Source organism: Abramis brama (genome assembly GCF_963993115.1).
Source record: "Abramis brama genome assembly, chromosome: 25".
Taxonomy (NCBI): domain Eukaryota; kingdom Metazoa; phylum Chordata; class Actinopteri; order Cypriniformes; family Leuciscidae; genus Abramis; species Abramis brama.
This window is the reverse complement of record NC_139987.1, coordinates 353169-374171: the sequence shown is the minus strand read 5'-3', so window position 1 is coordinate 374171 and position 21003 is coordinate 353169. Positions and strand designations below refer to the sequence as shown.

The following is a 21003-nucleotide window of genomic DNA, read 5'->3' as shown; positions in this document are numbered from 1 at the left end:
GTTAAAAATTATTTTAATCATGGCATTTGTCCGGTTGGGCAAGTACACTTCTCTTTCACGTGTCCCTTCAAAAACAACAACAACAACAACAACAACAAAAACCAAAAAAAACCCAACAACACACGTTTCCCGGACAAGTTAATGTATAGCCCTGATATGTTTTCCTTGACTGGTTTTCCCTGAGGAGAATTACGTTGTTGAAAACGAAGGTAAAAAACGGGACGCACGTTCATTGCGTTTTACAGTGATGACTTTATTAAACTCAACACATTATAATGATTTATCTGTCACCCACCCTCCATTAATTAGAATGTTTTTTTTTATTTTTTATTACTTGGCCCGCCCGACCCGCGGGTTATGATGATCCGCAGCGCTATCGGCAAACTATACGGTTTTCATTGCACTGCTTTGGGTGTCTCTACCGACCTCTTGTGGACAAAAATAGTATAACATGGCATTTCATGACTATTGCCCAAGCGGCAATCATAGCACATAGCACATCTGGCTCAAATACTGGTCTAAAAGGGAGGTCGCATAATTGATCTCCTTTTGAGACGCCTCTGGCTATTGTCCACTGAAATTAGTCAATGGACAATAGTGTATCAGCCGTGTTATTTATTATGACTCACAAGTTGCTCAGTGTTTGGAACAAAGGCAATGATTTTTTTGGAAGAGATGGCAATCATTTGTGTTGATATTGTCTAGATGCTTTTTCTAGCTTCTAACAGTTGAATTCCCCTAATCATACATCCATATTTTCATTCTCCTTTTCTATCACTCCTTTTTAATGATATAAATCACATAATTATCAATCCTATCTGCAAGAGATCTCTTTTCTTGTGTTTCTTTTTTTTTAATTTATACACTATGTGTTGGCTTTTTGACCTTTTGGAAGAAGGTTCTCTTCTTCATGGACACTGACCACATCATGTATAATGCTGAAGAACTGCCATTCACTTACTGTACCATTGAAACATCTCAGTAAATGTAATTATGCATTTAATTCTGATTTAAGGTGCCATGAAGAACACAGGAAAGTTTGGTTTGAACCTGTCCTTCTTTCCCATTGATGCATGCAGGCGTTTCAGATAACATGCCTGTGTCCTATCCGCTTTTTCTGTGTGGATTTGTGTATTTTCGTAATTGTAATTGTGTTGTGTGCTTGTAGGGTCACCTTGAAAATCCCTATAACATTAGATCAAGGGGTGAACTTCCGAATCCTAATATCTTCGGCACAGGTTAGTTTACTTAGTTTTGCTTCAACACTTACGCTTCCAGTCAAAGGTTGCACACCTGACTCTTTAAAAAAAGTTGATCTAAAGGCTTTTCCTTTGGATTGACAAATATAAATTGTGCCTATATATGGATTTCTTAATGGATGTAAGTAAAGTAGACGGTGAAGGAAAAGATATGTCTGGCTCACTATTTTAAATGCAGCTGGACTGTAGATATACTTCCATTTGTTTGATTTTCATAGTTGTAATAATCAAGAATGATCAGGTGTGTTGAAATTTTGGACTGGTAGTGTTAACCCGAGCCCGATGTAGTTCTTGTAATCCTCGTAAAACTCTGTGCTCTGTGTGTTTATAGAGGCTATGCCAATGGACACACAGGTGTATGAAAGTCCCTATGCAGATCCTGAAGAGCTGCGATCGACTACGGTGAACCGGAGCGACCTGACTCTGGAAGATGGAGAGCTGGGATCGGGAAACTTTGGCACTGTCCTAAGAGGAGTCTACCAGATGAAAAAGTTAGTCAACCAAATTCATACAGAAAACTCAGAAATCATTCAAATCTCATGTGGATTGTTTAAATTAGTATTTTAAGGATCAAATCAAAAATTCACAGTCAATCAAACAAACTTTTATCTTAGATCTTATAAGTTCTTTTTCTTGCTTTTAAAAACTGTATCCAAAAGAATGACGTATTGGTATTGTATTCTAAAAACCTGAATTGTCTTTTTACTTCAATCAAAAAACAAACAATACACTACTGTATTAGCAACTGCGTCAATAACATGCAACTAAAGTTGCCGTTTATGTTTATTATAGGACTTGATATTTCTCAAACATTCTGGAAAGGGTTTGTATTTTAAAACTTCTGCAATTTATTCAGTCTCCATTTAAATGTTGTTTCGTAGATAAGTTTAGTCTTTATTTTTTGTAAACTTTAGAATTAAGATAACTAAGACATGTTTGCATTCAAGTGATTTTGGTCAGAAATGAAACGGATACTTGACATCTCTCTTCTTGTCAAAGACATGCTTTATCTACAGTTGTGGCCAAAAGTGATATCCTAGGAAAATTGACATCTACACCACTTATTCAAATATCATTAAAAAAAATGTGTTAAAGATTTTGTATGTGCTTGGAGTGAGTTGTTTTATTTGTCATAATAACGCAATGAAAGATGCCAAACTTTGCAGACATCAGTTTTGTCAGGCTGCCATACAAAGAAAATAAGAACTAACTAACTAAATATTAATAACTGATTATGTTGTAGTCAATGTATGCCTTTTCCTGTGAGCTTTTTTGTTTTGTTTTTATGCATTTTTTGGTATAGGAATAAAAACTGTAGTTGTAGTTTGCCTTTTTTGCCAAATAATTTTGTCAAGTAAAAACCTTAACTGAGTGTTTTGTTCTTCCCTCATATTTAAAATATTTTAAAAAGATATATAAAATATTTTCCTCATATTTTGATGGTTTAACTTGTAGGGTTTTGATCGAACTTCTAGGGTCATTAAAAACAAATACCCCCTCTGGACGTCACTTTTGGCCACTACTGAATGTAATTTCTTGACACAAAGCATAATGGGAGACACGGTGTGGTTGCACAAGTGTGTTTCGTCATGTATTGCTATTCATCAACAGCACACAAAATGCGTTAAAACTAAATTGTACCATCAACATTCAAATTTCCCCCTTGAAGATAAATACCAATTTGTAATTTAACTGAAAGATCATTTTACAGGTGCGAAAAGTTTCTTTAAGCCCTGAGTTTGGGGGCATTTCAGTGAAAAATCAAGACAGAAATAAATTAATGGAAACTTTGTAGCTGACAATGGTAAATGTGTTGATGGTAAATGAACTCTTTTTCCATTTACAATAAACCTAGCCAAGTCGCACATTTGCACTGCATAGTAATAGCAATAGCAACTTTATTTACAGTATATAGCACAATAAAAACAACACAAGTTGACCAATGTGCTTTACAATGTCACACAGAAAAAAAGAAGAGAAAAAAGCATCACATAGGCAACACATATAATAAAATGGTCACTGATTAAAAGCTATTGAAAACAGATGTGTTTTCAGTTGTCCTGTAAAACCCTGTACAGTAGCAGCGTCTCTAATATGTTTAGGCAAACCGCTACAGCAAAAGCGCGATCTCCTGTAATAGCCTGTAAATGTAAAACTCATGCAAATGCAATCTATCTGTACATATGCATGTTTCTTTCAGAACGCAGAAGGTTGTTGCTGTGAAGATCTTGAAGAACGATGATGATAATGCGGCGGTGAAGGATGAGATGCTGCGGGAAGCTAACGTCATGCAGCAGCTGGACAACCCCTACATCGTCCGCATGATCGGCATCTGTGAAGCGGAGAACCTCATGCTGGTCATGGAGCTCGCGGAGCTCGGCCCACTGCACAAGTTCCTTCAGAAGAACAAGTAAGCTTCAGAAAATATGAGAGGCTGATGTCCTGGATGCTGCTACTTATGCATTACTCTGTTTGTTGTTAGGATGACCAAAAGTTTTAAAAGTATAATTTTTAGGCTGGTCTGCCTCTGCGGTCTAACAGCGCTCGCCAATGTCAAAGTGATAGACATGACCAAGTGTAGCAGGGATATGTTGTTACACCAGATTATAAACTATTTTATTTATATTTTTATTTATTTTTATTATTTGTTTTGGGGCATTTTATTTTGAAAGAAGTTTGCGTGCTCTTACTAAGGGTCATCATCACAGTATGCACGTCGGCTGACGTCATGCGTAGGAGCGAGCTTCAAACGGCAGTGCAATCGGAGGTTCGTCCTCTTTCCTGCAATGTCTCTTGAGGAGAGGTACGATTTCATGAGCTCCGTGCACTTGATGTTAAATTGAGTTATAAGTGTTCATGTCAGGTTTAAATAATCAATTGTGCAAGAGTGTTCATTGAGATGTTATATTTGACTACTAGTTCGAGTCATTAACTTGTTAAATTAAGTTTATTTTTGCGCTGTTAATGAGTGAATAGTGCGTTGCGTGAAATGGCGGCTCGGTGTGTGCGTCACAAGTGAGAGATGTGTTAATGGCTAAGCGGCTAACGTCTTGATTAAATTATATATAGATGTGTATATTTGGTACACATACTAAATAATATATTCTAGTTTATTAATATATATATATATATTGTATATTGCATTTACTGGTTTCTGTAGTTAACTTACTGGTGTATTTAAACATGTATTTTGTGCTTAACAGGTAACGTTAAAAGAGCTGCGGTTTAACAGTGCCTGTCTGTTTATGTGTTTTATCACACAGGTATGTTAATTGGGATCTAAGAAACACTGTAATGCTGTTTTGAATTATTTGCATACAATGACATTTTTGTGAATAATATTATTATTTTTATTATTATTATTATTATTATACTATTGCTATTATTACATATATTGTGTATGTGTGTGTGTTCTCTTTCCTGCAATGTCTCTTGAGGAGAGGTAACGTTAAAAGAGCTGCGGTTTAACAGTGCCTGTCTGTTTATGTGTTTTATCACACAGGTATTGTAATTAAATTCATCTTTTGCATGACCAGCTTTGAGTGGAAAATCATTTTATTTACAACATTCAAAATAACACAACGCAGAGGAACAACCGCTACAAAACTGGTGCCGTGACCCTTCGATTGGTTGATCGTTGTCGACCGCTGGGATTGCTGACGTCGAGTCTGACTGGAGCTGTGGGGTGCTGGTGGAGAGACGGGACTTCAGTTGACTGTTGCTGTTTCTTCGGTGGCGTCCGGATGTCAGACGGGTTGTGATATTTCTAGGTAGAGACTGCTGATGAAGTGTGTCACGTGAATTCGACGCTGAGATCGCATGTTCAGACTGTTGGTCTCGTGAGTTGTGACTAAGCTGGATCAAGCAAGCAGCGTGCTGTATCATTGAAGAGTGTCACCAACTTACCTGTTTTTGACTGAACTGTGTAGATGAAGGTACTTTGCATCATCAATTGACTGGGTCTTTGATTGGAGGACTGAGAAACAAGTGAATTTTTTTTTTTTTTCTCTCTCTTCTTTATTTGTTTCTTCTTTCTATTTTTCTAAGGACAATTGAATTTTATTTTTCTGAGTTAAGACTGGTTCATTACCATTGATTTGTTTGGTTAATATTTGTGTGTTTTGAGAGTGTATTCTGACACCTGAGGGGAATGGCTGTTAGACACAGTGATTTGGGGTGGGACAATACATTTACAGCTGGTAGAGGGCGGGGCAGTCTTTTAGATACGCCTGACAAAACTAAGCTGTTTGAGGATCCGGAGTACTGTAGCACAGGCCGGGGTAGAACAATTGGTGGTTCTGCCTATGAAACAATCGATATGCGGGGTAGTCCAATCGCTGCAGCCAGTAACTATGAGTTCGCTCCACAGGAGTCAGAAATGTCTGGTCAGATGAGTAACCTCATAAAACAAATTGGCAGTGAGATTGGGCAATCAATTAGAGAAAGTATGATGAGGCCTGAATTTCCTAATTATCCATCTGCTAAGAGGTTCCAAGAAGGTTTCAGTGGCCATGTGACTGACCAGTCGAATAGTACTGTAATTGATGCTTCAAAAATGAATTTGATCCTGAAAGCTGAGGTGGCAGCACCACCACATTTTAGAGGAGAAAGTTCGGACAAATACTCAATCATGGAATGGGAAGATATGATGAGGGTATATTTGAACAAACTTGAGGTGAAGGATTCTGAAATGGTCGATGAGATAATGAACAGAGTTATGGGGCGGGCCAGAGATGTAATGAGAGTATGGCTGCGCAATGTTTCAACGGCCCCTACTGTTGATTCTGTATTTTCTGTTTTGAAGCAGCACTTCGGGGACCAGAGCAGTTCGGGTATTCCGTTGGCTGACTTCTATTCTGTGAGGCCATATCCCAGAGAGGGTGCTTGGGATTTTTGGATACGATTAAACAAGGCTGCGGATGTAGCTGAGCAAAGTTTAAAATGGGAAGGTAGGACTTTGGATAACAGGAGCAAAGAGGTAGCAGTTATGTTCATTCGTAACTGCCCTGACAAAGAGTTAGCTTTTGTTTTCAAGAGTAAACCTGTACAGTCATGGACCGCATCTGAGGTGCAAGAGCAGCTTGACGAGTTGTTAAGAGAGAGGAAGTTGACAAATCAAGCGGTCAAACAATTCACCACGGTTGTCTCAGAGCCAGATGTTCATGTGTCTATCTCGCCTTCTAAGTCTGAACAGAGTGCGGGCGTAACTGACGAGAATGCATTAGACAAAGTCTTGTCTTTGCTGGAAAAAGCATTAGTGTGCAACTCTCAGTCTGTGCAGGGTCCCTGGCCTAAACGTACGGGCAATAAGATTCGAGAATGTAGAGTGTGTCATAGCAGTGAACATAGCACGACTGCTCATTGCAAAATGTATAACTTGTGTTTCAAGTGTTTTGCAGCTGGACACACAAGCTACAACTGCGACAGTCACAGAACTACGTCAAGGGTGGGCTCCGGTCAGCAAGACAAGGTCACGTCTCAGGGAAACTAGGCCGCTCCCTTCGGGCAGAGGACGAGGTGGGACTGTATAGTAATTCCTCTGAGACTGATCTTGAGTCGGTTTATTCCTTTTACCGTGAAAGCATTGACAAAACAAAAACAGTAGTATTTCAGAACAACATGCAAGTTGATCAAAGTAGCAGTTTGTTTTATGCAGGTGTTTTAGTGCAGGACAAAGTTGAGCTTCAGGGGATGTTGGACAGTGGCTCCATGGCGACTACTCTGAGCGCAGACGTAGTTCCTCAACTCAGAGACGCTGGGGTGCTGGACCAAGATATCCTGAGTTCTTCTGATATTGTCCTGGTGGGTTGCGGTGGAAAACAAACTAGCCCGGATGGTGTATGCAATCTGAAGCTTGAAGTTTATGGGGTCAGTTTCAATGTACCGGTTCTGATTGTGAGGGGTCAAAAAGACCCAATTATACTCGGCACAAATGTCTTGAAGCCTCTAATAAGTCAGATGAAGCATACAGAGCAGTTTTGGAGGGTGGTAAACAGACCAGACACGGCTATACAATCGGAAAATAGCCAATTTTTGCGCATGCTTTTTTGTATTGAGAGATGGAGGGGTGATTTGATTCCTGACAGGGTGGGTACTCTGAGACTGAGGTCAGCTGTGACACTCCAGCCAAGGAGTGAACACCTTGTTTGGGGTCGTTTGCCCCCAGGGTCGGTGCTGTCTGTAGGGAGCACAGTAGTCATCGAACCAAGTACTTCACGTTGCGTGCATCGGAATGTGCTGGTTGGGAGGGTTGTTTCACCTTTGTGGGGTGATGGTTGGCTGCCAGTAAAAATGATCAACCCGACCAATTCAGAAATTTTGTTGAGGAAAAACGCGAAGGTGGCCGATGTGTATCCTTGTGTTGCGTTAGAGGACCTCGAACAAACGACTGACTGGGTGGTTAGCCAAAATGCTGGTTTGGTACGTTCTGACAAGTCGTGTGGTAGCCTAACTGTGAGGGACTCTACATGTGGATCAAGTTCAGTGGGTGACAGCAGGTTGGATGACCTGGGGTTGAACAATCTTAATGTCAAAGATTGCGAGGTGTCATCCTTTTGGCAAAACAAGCTTGTTGACCTAGTCGAGAAATATGAGTGTGTGTTTTCCAGGCACAGTTTGGACTGTGGTGAAGCAAAGGGTTATCGTATCAGAGTTACAGATGACAAGCCCTTTCGCCTTCCATACCGCCGTCTTTCTCCCGCCCATTACTTGAAGTTGAAAGAGACCTTAGACGAAATGGAGGAGAAGGAAATTATAAGGAAATCGAGCAGTGAGTTTGCGTCTCCATTGGTCTTAGTGTGGAAGAAAAATGGTGACTTAAGGATATGCACTGATTTCCGATGGTTAAACGCTCGCACGGTGAAGGATGCTCATCCTCTTCCTCACCAAGCAGATGTCCTTGCAGCGTTGGGTGGGAACGCGTACTTTAGTACCATGGATCTGACTTCTGGGTATTATAACGTCCCGTTGCATGAAGATGACAAGAGGTTCACGGCGTTCTGTTCACCATTGGGGCTCCATGAATATAATCGATTACCCCAGGGATTGTGCAACAGCCCAGCCACATTTATGAGAATGATGCTGACTGTGTTTGGTGACCAGAACTTTTTGAGCCTTCTTTGTTATTTAGATGATTTATTGGTTTTCGGGAAGTCTGAGGAAGAGAGTTTGGAAAGGCTTGAGATGGTGTTTCGGCGTCTAAAAGACCACAATTTGAAATTGTCTCCTTCAAAGTGTAGGTTTTTGAGGAAGTCTGTAAAATTCTTGGGTCATATTGTGTCTGAAAAGGGAGTGGCCAGTGATCCAGCAAAAATTGAGGCCATTGTGAGTATATCTGAAAAAGATTTGATGGAGAGTGATTGTGTTACACCATCAGCAAGTAAAATCAGGTCCTTCTTAGGTATGGTGGTGTACTACCAGCATTTCATAGAAAATTGTTCCATGGTGGCTAAACCCTTGTTTCAGCTTTTGACAGGACAAAAAAGACCCAGAAAGGGAAGAGGTGTGAAAGGATTGAAAAGAAGTCGTACACTTTCTCCGGCAGATTGGACTGATGAGTGCAGAGCAGCTCTGGAGAGTTTGAAGTCTGCTTTGGTGAGTCAGGTTTTGCTTGCGCACCCAGATTTTTCTAAGCCGTTTCTGTTGTCTGTAGATGCCTCCACTAGTGGGTTAGGGGCTGTTTTGTCGCAGGTTCAGGAGGGATGTGCTGTGGCAAGGCCTATTGCTTTCGCGTCAAAATCTTTGAATCATGCGCAGTCAAAGTATCCAGCACATAGACTTGAGTTTTTGTCAATGAAGTGGGCTATTTGTGATAAATTTAGTCATTGGCTGCGGGGACACAGGTTTACTGTGTGGACTGATAATAACCCACTTAAGTACATCCTCACAAAGCCCAAGTTGGATGCGTGTGAACAACGGTGGGTAGCAAAGCTTGCGCCTTATGATTTTGACATTCAGTATATCCCTGGACCGAAAAATGTCGTGGCAGATGCATTAAGTAGGGTACCGTTTGTGACTTCGAGAATTTTGCACAGATTGACAAGGACACCTTATGATATTTTGTTGCATGAGGCTGAGTCTGTCGCTGTTGAGCGGGTGCAAGACATGTTCCATTTTTCGTGTGAGCGTCCGAATGGCGAAGAGGTAGAGGGCCTAGGAGTCTACAGATGTAGGTGGAAATGTGAATGTAAGGTCCACTCACCTAACTGGAAAAGTCTCTCACCAAGATTTGTCAGCTGTTCTTCATTCTCACTGTGACTGGGAGCATGGTGCAGCCATTAGAAGTATGTCGTTTGTGCAGCATTTAGAGAGTTTGGGGGATGTAGGGCAGAGTGAGCTCCCTAGTCTTACCCATGATGAATTGCTGGTGAAACAGAGTCAGGATCCTGCGATTGACAGAGTAAAGTTCTTTGTGGAGAGAGAAAGACGTCCGTCTTGCAGAGAAAAAGTGTTTGAGTCTAAAAGAACTGTGAAGATACTGCGCCAATGGGGTAAACTTACCTTAAGGTTGGGTGTTTTGTACAGAGTTTCTAAGAATCCAGTTTCTAAGAAAAAGACTTACCGGTTTGTGGTGCCGATAGCTCTTCGAGGTACTGTTCTGAAGGGGGTGCATGATAACGCTGGTCATCAGGGTCAGCATCGCACACTATGGTTGGCTAGGCAACGGTTCTTCTGGGAGTCTATGGAAGAGGACATAAAGATGTACGTTAATGAGTGTAAGAGGTGTATTTTGAGTAAAAGGCCTGAGCCAGAGGCAAGGGCTCCACTCGTGTCGATTCACACGAGTGCCCCTCTTGAAATGGTGTGTATTGACTTTTGGTCAGCGGAAGATTCTAACAACAAGACGGTTGATGTGCTAGTGGTCACTGACCATTTCACAAAGCTCGCTTGTGCTTATGTGTGTCCGAACCAGACTGCAGAAGCTGTTGCACGTGTCTTGTGGAACAAGTTTTTCTGTATTTATGGGTTTCCGGGTCGAGTACATTCCGACAGGGGTGCGAACTTTGAGAGCTCACTCATGGTCGAACTGTTGAGATTGTCGGGTGTGGGAAAATCGCACACAACCCCATATCATCCCATGGGAAACGGACAAACAGAGAGATTCAATCGTACTCTAGGGGATATGATTCGTTCGCTGCCTCCAAGATCTAAAGTCAAGTGGCCGCAGATGTTGAACACTCTTACTTTCGCGTACAATTGTACGAGACACGAGACCACTGGGTTTCCACCATTTCTCTTGATGTTCGGCCGAACACCAAGATTACCAGTGGATGTTTTGTTTGAAAATGTCATGTTGCATAGTGATACTGTTAATGTTCACAAGTATGTTCAGTCTCTTGAGAAAGACTTAAGGGAAGCAATGGTAATTGCACAAGAGCATGCTAAAAAGCAAAAAGTAAAACAAGCAGAGTATTATGATCGTAAGGGTAAAGGTCATTCTCTTGAGTTGGGTGACAGAGTACTCCTGGCGAATAAGGGTGAACGTGGTAAAAAGAAGTTAGCAGACAGATGGGAAAAGGTAGTGTATGTTGTTGTGGGAAAAAGGGGTGATCTGAACACTTACCAGATAAGGAATCCTGGGACGGGGCGTACCAAGACGGTACATCGTAATCTATTGATGCCTGTCAATTTCCTGCCAGTGCCAGCTTGGAATGATGGTAGTGATGGTGATGATGATGTTGTGGATTCCACTGTCTGTGTCTCATGTGATGGAGATGATCAAACTCAGAGTGATGATCGGACCTCCCGCTGGGTGTTCGATCTTAATGCTGACACAGATGTGACCAAACTAAAGTCTGTGGAGTGCTCTAATGCTGATCAGAGTGATTCATTTGGAGACACGGTTGTGGAATGTGACACTGAGTTGGACAGTGTACCTGAGTGTAAGACAAATATGGACAACATTCCCGCCTCTACTTTGTCTGTATGTTCTTTGGTGTCTGATGATTTTTCTGTATCAGCAGTTCTGAGTGACAAATGTGCTTCTGAAGTTGACGAGTGTACTTCAACTGTTGCAGAAACTCTTGTTTCAACATCAAGTGTACAAGATCAGCAAAATGTAAGAGTCCCTGGTCTACAAGAGGGTTATATGTCAAGATTTGGGAGACTCATTAAGCCAGTTAACAGGCTTATACAGACAATGTCTACACAAAGAGTATATGCAATTCATGACATTTGAGTGGTTACATTAAGTTACATTGGTTACATTTTTTTTTTTGGAATAAGTTTAAAGGATTTTTTTTTTGCATGTTTTGTGAGTAATGTACATTTAGAGGTACATTTAGAGGTACATTGTTGGTGTCATGAGTAGAACTGTGTATAAGGCATGGTTTTCTATGGGTAATGTGGGGATTAGCTACCCCTGGGTTATCCTAATCTCGAAAGAGATAGTTAAGAACTGTGAGCGAATATAGTGTGATTTCAGGGAAATTGACACCGCTACTTTGGTAAGACTTTGTAGGCCTATGTAATGCAGAATCTGGTGTAAAACAGTGGGGGTGGATGTAGCAGGGATATGTTGTTACACCAGATTATAAACTATTTTATTTATATTTTTATTTATTTTTATTATTTGTTTTGGGGCATTTTATTTTGAAAGAAGTTTGCGTGCTCTTACTAAGGGTCATCATCACAGTATGCACGTCGGCTGACGTCATGCGTAGGAGCGAGCTTCAAACGGCAGTGCAATCGGAGGTTCGTCCTCTTTCCTGCAATGTCTCTTGAGGAGAGGTACGATTTCATGAGCTCCGTGCACTTGATGTTAAATTGAGTTATAAGTGTTCATGTCAGGTTTAAATAATCAATTGTGCAAGAGTGTTCATTGAGATGTTATATTTGACTACTAGTTCGAGTCATTAACTTGTTAAATTAAGTTTATTTTTGCGCTGTTAATGAGTGAATAGTGCGTTGCGTGAAATGGCGGCTCGGTGTGTGCGTCACAAGTGAGAGATGTGTTAATGGCTAAGCGGCTAACGTCTTGATTAAATTATATATAGATGTGTATATTTGGTACACATACTAAATAATATATTCTAGTTTATTAATATATATATATATATATATATATTGTATATTGCATTTACTGGTTTCTGTAGTTAACTTACTGGTGTATTTAAACATGTATTTTGTGCTTAACAGGTAACGTTAAAAGAGCTGCGGTTTAACAGTGCCTGTCTGTTTATGTGTTTTATCACACAGGTATGTTAATTGGGATCTAAGAAACACTGTAATGCTGTTTTGAATTATTTGCATACAATGACATTTTTGTGAATAATATTATTATTTTTATTATTATTATTATTATTATTATACTATTGCTATTATTACATATATTGTGTATGTGTGTGTGTTCTCTTTCCTGCAATGTCTCTTGAGGAGAGGTAACGTTAAAAGAGCTGCGGTTTAACAGTGCCTGTCTGTTTATGTGTTTTATCACACAGGTATTGTAATTAAATTCATCTTTTGCATGACCAGCTTTGAGTGGAAAATCCTTTTATTTACAACATTCAAAATAACACAACGCAGAGGAACAACCGCTACACAAGCTTACTGTTACAGAGGGCGAGTGCGAAATACAACATGACACTTTAGTTTCAGCAGTGAAAGAGTGCGTGGTAAGGTGTAAGCTAAACGTTTAACACATGATTCATGTAATGCACAACTGAATGTGACGAGACTGGAAACGTTGTGCATATTTTAAAATAAAAAAATAAGCCTAATTGCAAAAAAGCTATGATTATTTCATAACTACAATTAGACCTAGAACTTCTTTTACCGTTTATGTTTTTTATGTAAAAAAACCCCGTTTGGTGCCCCTCAGTGTTCAAGACATGTTTACAGCCTTGCTTCAGTGTGAATATTGAGGTTTGCCGACACTTTGCTGCATTGTCCTTCTTAGCGTTTGATGGTCCCTATCATTCACGTTCGGTTTTTGCCCTCTTTTCTTCTTGCTGATGAAGTCTTGCCATGCTTTGTGGACACAGTAATAATAATTAAGACTGTTGTTCTGAAAACTATTGTTGCTTTTTGGACGTCTGACAAGTCGCCCGTTTCACATGTGGTCTGCTGGAAACCACTTATACTGCATGTACAGATGTACAAACTAGACAATATAAACAACAAAATGATAAAAGATAATCACAATGTTTGTTTTTCCACTATAGCCTACACAGATGATATTAATCTCTATAATAATGGGTGTTCACATTATGTTGTCCAACCCCTGTATATTCACAATATAGGATGGTCACAAGATTTTATTTGTATTAAACAACTCTTCACAAAACTCTTTTCAATACAACAACGGTTTAGAGTGACCACAGTGAGCACGGCATCATTTAAAAAATGCCCATAAAAATACCATACAAACTGTGCACTATATTCCAAGTCTCCTGAAGTCATGTGACCGCACTGTGTGAGATGCTCTCCGAAATTTCACAGACAGTATCCAGTCATCCGTTGGATCAGGAGTTCACAAGGCGAAAAACTGTGCCATCCCAGACAGCAACAGTGTCGGCCCAGATCTGGCCTACATCCGGCACGCGTTGAATCCAGGTGTGCCAGATGTGGCCCGGATCTGGGCCGACACTATGTTGCTGTCTGGGATGTGCCATATAGAGTCAGGACTGAACTTCAGGTCAGAAGCAATAGTAGCAGTGTCATTATTTACATAGAAGCCTAGAAGTGAATGGATTTCCCTTGCGTTTTCAGACACATCTCTATGAAGAACATCACAGAGCTGGTCCATCAGGTCTCTATGGGAATGAAATATCTGGAAGAGCACAACTTTGTTCACAGAGATCTTGCAGCCAGGAACGTGCTTAGTCACTCAGCATTACGCCAAGATCAGTGACTTCGGACTCTCTAAAGCCCTGACAGAAGATGAGAACTATTACAAGGTATAATAACCACAGTGTCCTTCATAAGTATTGGCAAAAGTACAGAACGTCACCTTTTATTTCTGGATGTTTCAACACGTACAGTACATGTTTTACCAACTAAGAGCGACATCGCTTTTAACGCCCCCTAACAAAAGCTGCAGTCTTGACGTTCGTACAGCAGAATGAGTGTTGAAGCACACTGACCACTCTTTGTTCCCTGCTCCTCTAGGCCAAAGGTCATGGTAAATGGCCGCTGAAATGGTACGCTCCCGAGTGCATGAACTTCCTGAGGTTCTCTTCGAAGAGCGACGTGTGGAGCTTCGGGTTCCTGATGTGGGAGGCGTATTCATACGGACAGAAACCGTACAAGGTGCGAAACTCTATAAGCAGTTCCTCCCAAACACACTGTATTCTTAATCGAGCTTTGTGATACATTGATTATATAAAAAAGTGAGTATTGTGGATATTGTGACTATCACAGTGCTTTTAATGCCTGAAAATAAATACGATTCTTCCTGGTGTTCATTTAGTGACAAAAACAGTGATTATTTTAGTTTTTGCATGGTAAATCTGCATTAATTATTTTGAATCTACGTGAAAACAGTGGCTTTTTGGTTTGAAAATAAAAAAAATCACCCATTTCAGAGCAAATGTACAGAGCCCCACACATGACATGCAGACGAAAATATATGTGTTCTGGCAAACGATTTAAAAATTCGCTCTCTCGTTTTTGTAAAGCGTGGTCACGAATAACTAAAATAAGAGAACAAATTATTTCAACATGGCCATGATTTACTAAGACAAAGGAACTTATTATTATATCTTGTGAACAATTTACTTAAAACAAGTGAACGAATTAGTAAAATGTGTTGATGTAATTGTTAATTCGTGTCCAAGATATACATATTTTTTCACACATGTCATGTGCGGGGCTCTGTACAAATGACCCTATTAAGTCCATCAAAATTTAGTTTGTCTTATAGAAATATAAATAATCTTCCATAAACTTAACTTTTTTGTAAAGCTTTTTACAATAAGGTTCAATTCATTAACATTAGTTAATGCTTTAGGTATCATGAAATAACAATAAAAAGCATTTATATATCTATGTTAATGTTCATTTAAAAACATATTATTATTATTTGTTAATTAATGAGCGTTTAAACTTGAAAAAGTGTTATATGAATGAAATATGTATAAATTAACATTAATATTGATTAATCAATTCAGCAAAAGTACTGTTCTTTGTTAGTTCATAATAATACGCTGATACAGTATACTGTACTCTTGTGCTGCATAGTATGTGGGCTTATTAGTGTCCCCTAAATATCAAGATATATTCAAAAATATCATTCCTCTGCTTCTGCAGGTCAGACGAGAGACCTGGATTTTCTGTAGTTGAACCCAGATTGCGGCATTACTATTATGACATATCTCAGTGATGACATCATCCAGACCACACGCAAAATTATTCAGTGCGGTACTGGAAAACAGTCAGTTGGTATAGGGTGGTATAAGCATAATTTGTATTAACTTGGACATATTTTATATTTAGGTTTTTCATGATACTATTTTAAGCTTAAAATGATACTATAAGCTTAAAATGCTTATTAAATAGTTGGTTTTACTTCTAAATGCATGTTTATAAAGAACGCCAGTGTGCTGTGTTTGAAGCGGAGTCAGTATTTCTTCTTAATACAAGTCTGATGTCAGAGCAATACCGATCAACATGAGGATAACCAGTCAAGAGCCAGACATTATTCCCTTTCTTTGCCCTGCCTTTCTTTTTTGTACCCATTTAGTAAGTTTGTTCTTCGATTTAACTTGTTCTGTAATGGGGCCTTTACTGGGTTTCTGTCTTTATATCTAACTGCCAAATTTTACATTTTGTCTACATTGAGTTTACATTTAAAATGTGTTAAAGTGTTAAAACAAGCTGTCATTCATTCTATCTCTGAACATTGTTTACTTCACGCCATCAGATACAATGTAAGCCTATTTTGCATATCATCTGCTGTATGCACTGATCTATACAGAGTCATCATACAGACCAGTGACTGGATGCCAGTCTAGGCAATTAAAATGGGACCTTTTAAAATCTTTTATGATTGTTTTCTCCATGTTTCTTTTGTCCTATGTGATTTTGCACAAGCTTGATAACTGAACAGCATGGCATGACACATTACAATCTTGCTCTTCCTGCTTGATAATATTGATGAATGATGCTGAGCAAATAGAACATGTACGGCCGCAATACGATTGTCCAATAATGCTTTAAAAAAATAAATGAGCATTTAAAAAATAAAAACTGTGACAATTTTCTTGGATGCACAGTAACATGAACATACAGAAATAAAATTGTCTTGCAAAGTTGCAATGTCATTTGAGTAAAAGAAAATGGAATAAAATAGACATTTCATATTTGATTAGGTGGTGTTTTAAGATCTGTAGTTTGTTGCTTTGTTCTGAACAGGAATGAAATGGTTTATCACTGCACACAGAAAATGAACGTGTCACCTTACTAAATATGGACTAAAAATAGACAGCCATCTTCCTTTAGAGACCACAGGTCTCTACTTCACACTGTCAGTCCAAATCCGATTATTTGTGGATCTGATTGGCTCATTTCTTAAAATCGTAATATACGCGCTGGACTATGCGTCTTCTGGCAGCGGCAGAAACAGGATTTGAAATGAGATGTGAGTAGGATTTGAAACCACATTTGAATGTAGCTCGAAACGGATTTGTAAAAATTGCATTTCATATGATTTTTTTTGCCATTCACACTTGCTAAATCTGATCGGATTTCAATCCAATATGCACAAAAATCAGATTTGGACTGACAGTCTGAACGTAGCCAAAGAAACGTGCATTTAATTCTAAAAACCTCCATAAACCTTTGAATAAACTGTCTTTGAAGTCTTTGAAAGAACAGTAGAGGATGCTGTAATGTTCTTCAGGAAGACTGCTCCGGATATTCTTCATATCCCTCTTCTGAATCTGTGAAAAAAAGAAAGAAGTCCAGAAATCTGTTTTGTTGTGCATGCATGTACTGTAAATGTCCAAAATATTCACTCGTTACAAACTATATGTAGGCTAAGAGACCGCTAAAAAAATGCAGAGCCTCCCGTTTCTCTTTGCTAGCAACTACATCACCTATTGTCATATGTGGATCTTCCTCTTACTCATTAAACATTAACATTAACATAAAAATGTCATCTTCCAGAACACAACTGAACCCCTATTAACCCTTTTACAGTAACTGTAATGCAAGTCTTTTTCATGAATTCAATCACATAAAACAAACTGCCTGAACTATACATTCACTTCACAGTAACAGTTCCTTCATACAGTGTGTGTAGAATTATTCGGCACGTTGATTTTCTGATCATATTTTTTTTTCCAGGCACATTTTACCAATTCCAAACCACATTAATCTTAATAACTACTATTTTGTATTTAATCATATATAAGTGATATACAATTGTTCATTAAGGCTGGCTGGAAATGAAAAAAAAAAAACGTATATTCAGGTGTGCATAATTATTAGGCACGTTTTCATTTACAGTTAAAATAAGCCAAAAAAGAGATTTAACATTATTAAATTATTAAAATTATTAAATGCCCATGAGAAGGATGCAATACTAATGCAATACTGGAAATAGCAGTTAAGGCATGACCATTGGACAGTGAAATGCTCATTGGGTCAGCAGGGTCAGACAAAAACAGGTGGAGAAGAAAAGACACATGTTAACTGCAAAAGATTGAAGAATTAAGGTGAAGAATTAAGTGTGAAACCATCAGGAAGCCTTTAGTCTCCAGCGCCACCATATTCTGCAACCTACCTGGAGTCTCCAGAAGAGCAAGATATCAGGATCTCAGAGATTTGGGTTAGGCAAAGAATCCTAAAAAAATGACCCCAACTTAATAAGAATCACAAGCTGAAGTGTTGTAAAATACATGAAGACTGTATAGACCGGCAGATTGAGAGTGACTCTTGAAGGGCCAGCACCACATCCTCTTCTACCACTGTTTGTGGACTTCATCTTCCAGAATCTGGCAGTGCGTTTCGGAAGGTCATTTTTAGTCCATCTCTGCCAAACGGACTTCAGGAAGGAGATGGACTAAAAATGACCTCCCAAAGCTCACTGCAGAGACTGGAAGATGAAGTCCACAAAGTCCACTCTGTGTGTGAGCATTCGAGGAACTGAGGAACCCTGCCTCATCTGTCCACTCCTCCTCAGGATGAGCATTCCAGCAAGTCTCATGCAACTAGTCAGGACACATTGCATGTATTATAGTGCTTCTCTGTGTACACAAATCTACAGGCTGTTGTTTGTTAATTACAATACTTGACAATGAAAACGAGAGAGATCTGCTGATGTATGAAAATTTCATAAATACAACTTTAAGAAGTCATTTGCTGGACAGTCAATATTTGTGAATCGTCAACAGAGAATTCTAATGAAGAATGTTTCCGTACTTGCTGCACATCGCTAGTCATTATTGGTTTCTATAGAGATTTAGAATCTTCTGAAAATAATTCAGGCTCGAAATATGATAGAAAATAGCCTATTACTTCTCAATCATGTTTTTTGAAGTAAAAATCTTGCTAACATTATTAGTGGACCTCATAGAACATTTTTTTTAATGCAGTTCATGACCCTTTTTAAAATGGATCAATCAGGTCTTACTTATTTGACTATTTTAATTAAAAAGATTTGTATTCATTCAGAAACAGAAATTAGATAACAAACCTTTATCCTTAGATATTACAAAAGTTCAAAGCAAGCACTGGCTCTGCATAATTAAATAAATACTGTATTAAGTTATGAAAATATTAAATTGAGAATGTGTTGAAATGTTACTTTAAAAATGGTTACAGGAGAGTTTGGAGACCTTTGCCATTCATTTAATATTATGGTTAATGTTGCATGTTTATGACGTGAAGTTGATGGTGACATCAGCAACTCCTCTTTCTATACCTGAGGCAACAGTCTGAAACACACTGATTTAATATAAAACCTCATTTTAATTGCATAGCCATATAATTATCTCATAGAAACAGAAGTAGGCTATATCAAAACTGTCTGCAAAAAAGTGCTTTGTCTTTCGGTATGGTGTAGAGAAAAGCATGAGGAAGACGGAAAAGAGGAATAACACATATATAACTCAGGAGACACTCACTTAAACACAACATAACATTAACAGACCAAGACAGGGTATAAATGCATGGGCAAACAAAGGGAGCTGATGAGTGAATGACAAGGAACAGGTGAATGAAATGACTAATCAAACAGACTGGGGAAAACTAGGGCACAGGACTAAACCAACATGAAACATAATGAAGGGAGGAACACAGAACATACATGTTACACTTTGTTTTTTTCCTTCAAGTGTTGCATAATAGCCAAATATTTTTAAATGACATTAAATTGGTATATATATATATATAATTAATTAATTAATTAATTAATTAATTAATCAATCTATGTACGTGTTTTACTCAAGTCAAAAACATAACAGTACATTTTAATATATTATTTTTCACGAATGTGTGGCTTGGGTCATGTTATCCAAAACATAAATATCATGTAGCAATCATTTGCTTTATCATTTAGCACTTTCTGGTATCAAGGTTATATCTAGGGGTTTTATATTATTTTATAATATATAATATTAGTTTAGCAATTTCACGCGGTAAAGAGTAGCTCATGGGCCCGTTCTTCGTACGTTGCTTATTACATCCGAGATCAAATGACACATCCAAGATGATATCATCGTGCGAATCATGATCTGGCTAATGGTGCGTTCAAGTCCTCCTGGGAAGTTCGTACGTACGAGGTGGGAAGTCGTGCTAACGGCATGTGCGTTCAAGTCACTTTCGTCGGAGCAAAATGGCGGAGTAACGTTACTTTCTCTTAATTAATTACACAAAAATACAATAAGGTTCTTAAACTCTTGTTCTAGAAAATGAAGAACAAAGAAATGTGCATCAGGTGTACTTTGTATTTTTTATGTTTTTAATTAATTTATGAAGCCACTGCCAACTCATTGTTACATGTTGCATTGTTATATTATAATACTATCATATTCTGTGTTGGCAATTAGCTAACTGCGCTGTAAATAGAAAAGCCTGACAATATCACAGCTAAATACCTTTACATATTGTGTATTCCGCCATGTTAATCACTGACACGCCCCCAACTCGTAAAGATCGGAGCTTAAAGAAAATCCCGAGCTCCCCACTGGTATTTACGACATTGTGTGTGGCGTTCAAGTGCGTTCAACTCGTAAATACGATCTATACGAGATGACTTGAACGCACCATAACTCGGTTCTTCGAACACACTTGCCGGATATGATTAGTATCGCTGGATTGAGTTATCTGAGATAATTGCGCGTTCATGCCTGCCACTAGATGGAGCAAATGAACATTTCTTACTCATGTTAATTTTTCATCTCTGTTTTTTTATAAGACAAATCTTTTTAAATAAATTTTTGGAAAAAACGAAAAAACGGATAAAGGCGCCATTTCTCGTTTCTGCTTATTTCATTTCAAATAGGAAATGAAATGGACGGAAGATACCCTGATTGTTTTGCAGTGTGTGTGTTGTCAAAATGTATTTTTAATGATTAAAATTGCCATTATTTTATATGAAAAAGTTCATTTTATTTTATTGACAAAATATTTTATTTTGTCTTTTTTATATTTTTTGATTAGTTCAGATACCATTTTAATCTGTCATATGATCATGTGATAATGTACTCCACCTATGGGGCATGTTGTCTCATTTCACTTCATTCAGGGTAAATCAAGAGAAAAGTATTAAACAAGCTGTATTAATGAAAGGTCCGTGTATCTT

The 21003-nt window shown here is 38.6% G+C and overlaps 1 pseudogene across 1 annotated transcript; it reads left to right on the top strand.

Moving 5' to 3' along the window:
* Positions 1–629: 629 nt before the first annotated feature.
* LOC311076600 (tyrosine-protein kinase SYK-like) lies at positions 630–14567 on the top strand (annotated as a pseudogene). The gene is made up of 5 exons (XR_014609551.1): positions 630–1238; positions 1591–1750; positions 3460–3669; positions 13968–14155; positions 14367–14567. The product of XR_014609551.1 is annotated as a tyrosine-protein kinase SYK-like (transcript).
* Positions 14568–21003: the final 6436 nt, after the last annotated feature.